Source organism: Acartia tonsa, chromosome 3, assembly GCF_053477335.1.
Source record: "Acartia tonsa isolate MP-2025a chromosome 3, ASM5347733v1, whole genome shotgun sequence".
NCBI classification, from domain to species: Eukaryota; Metazoa; Arthropoda; class Copepoda; order Calanoida; family Acartiidae; genus Acartia; species Acartia tonsa.
In genome coordinates this window covers 35,687,460-35,690,022 of record NC_137262.1, presented here as the reverse complement: position 1 = coordinate 35,690,022, position 2,563 = coordinate 35,687,460, and positions in this window count along the sequence as shown.

Here is a 2,563-nt window from a genome sequence, read left to right as displayed (position 1 = left end):
TTTTAATATTAAAATATTTAATTTTGATATCCGCGTAAAGCTGTTTACAATACGATGAGATAAATAGCTATTCTTGCATTTCTATATTTCAGTTTACTAACATTGTAATTTACTTTTGCTGTAATTAAAAGCAACCCAAATTAGCCTTTTGTCTTAAATTTTACATTTGTTAATTTGTTTAATACATCTAAATATAGTTTTTATCCTAAACTTTTTCCAAAATTCTTTTATTTATACTAATCAGGGTTTGGCAGCCATGCTTAGCCGCGCATAAGCCCGAAATTTAAATCCACTTGTGTGAAGAAAAAAATTAAAAATATGGATCAGCTTTAGACATTCAGGAAACAGCGTAAAGTGCCTCCAAAAAAATTAAATAACCAATGATATGCCAGTATACATTGTAATTGACCAATGGTAAAATTCATACTGGTCTCTCATTGGTCATTTTATTGTTTGACGTCATTTTTTTGGTGGCACTTTACGCGGTTTCGACATCCAGCTTGATTTTAAAATTATAATATGACTCTTTTACTAAGGCTTAAACTGAGGCCGAGCCCAGATAATAAACCTTTTATTGGATTGCAAAATGCTGTGAATTTTAAGGCATATCCAAAGTTGAAAGTTTTAAATTACATTTTTTCAAACTTGCATATTTTTCATATGATTTAAAATAGAAAAATAATTCTTAATTATCTGTTTGTCTATCTGTATGTATTGAACTATTTTGCTATCTGCAGGTCCATTTGCTTAAGTTTTATTATTAGGTATTTTTGCTCTTTTCTGGGACTTTCCTACAACAGAAAAACACCATTTAAAGCGAGTGTTTGCATTTTAAAAACTTTTTTCACCACTCAATTATAAGTTGGATGTGAAAGGTTTGGAAAAACCAATAATGTTCTTGTTATAAATTAAATTATAATATAATTGATTTAAACAAGGATGACAATTTTATATTTTGAGTGGCTAAACAGAAGGAGTAATTTTAAGTAACATCAATGGGGAACTACATCAATTTAACGGCCATTGTCTTATCCCTTTAGATCTCCACGTGTACTCCCCTGTGGATTACTTTTACTGTCCAGTGATACATTGATGTGTCAATATAATAGCAACACTTGATACATTACTACCAATAAAACGGTCATACAAAATCCAAGGAGGAAGGAAACATTGGGCTGTAATTTATACTGATGCTCAAAAATTTTATATGCAGGATTTCTCATTCCCATATAAACAACCCCTTAAATAGTGGATGTAAATATTCATTTATTTCCCTGGTATCTCATTTATATCCCTGGTATGATTTTAGAAGATTTTTAATTTTTTTTGGAAGATTTTAGAATTTTTATAAATTACTAAAAGAAAGAAAAATGAAACCAGGGAAATAAATGAAAATTAAAAACCAGAATTAAACCACATTTTAGCATAAATTTTTGTTTAAATGAGAATGATATTCCTGTCCAGTTTTTTGTTTAGGAATGAATATTTCTTACCCTTGTGAATAAATGATGACCTATCGGTCCATCATTTATTCCCTCGGGTAAGAAATATTCATTCCTAAACAAAAAACTGGACAGGAATACCCCATTTATATGCACAAAATCGTTGGGTAATTTAACTAAATTTTGATAGATTTGTTTAGCAAATAATGTTTAACTACAGAGGGGGTAATTTTGTTTATCTTTATGAATTTAAGTGCCATGTCTTATCCTTTAAGATACCTGTACAAACCTAAACCTTTTTATTTTATTGATACAGGAATAGAACAATAGACTGTAATTTAATCTTCTCCCTATACATAACTTAATAAGCAAAATTTTTTAAGACATGTTGATACACTAAAATAAGTTCATGAAAAATAAAACGGTTATTTTTTAAATTGTTGGAATGAAATGAACTAAAAAACTTCTTTTTGTCCTTGTTTCCGTTTATTTGCATTTTATTGTATATTCATCCTTGTTTTTTTTCTTTTTCAGTCGCCGTGAGATTCCCGCTCAAAACTACCGGATGCACTCTCTCCACTGTGCCAGGAATGCCGCAATGATTTTATACTATTTTTACGGCAAACAGCTGATTTTATCCACCATTTTATTTTATCAAAACTCAAATACATAAAAATAAAAATTGTAAAGGAAAATCCTATCGATCCAGCGAATATCTTAAGCTTACAGGGTTTTAAAGAGACAAGATAATGGTCGATAAATCCCTAATAATAATACACAATTTTAATTTTAACCGTTCTATAGTTTTAATTAGTGGTTAAAACTTTGAACAATGAACCAACCCAGCTTATGCCAACAATGAAATAAAATCGGGAAAAAATCACGAAACCTATACGTGTTTTTCAGCTGTCGTTGGGGAGCAACACATCGTAAAATTGACGACCTCTCCATTTGCCCCCCAAATATTATTTTATATTTATTTCGCTCGTTGTTTATACCTTATACCAGGAACCAATTAATCAAAATTCAATAAAAGTCCTTACCGAATAAGAAAATGTTAATACAAAACTTTGAGGATTAGTCCCCTCCTTTCCTGAAAAATTATGTTAATAATAAATTAA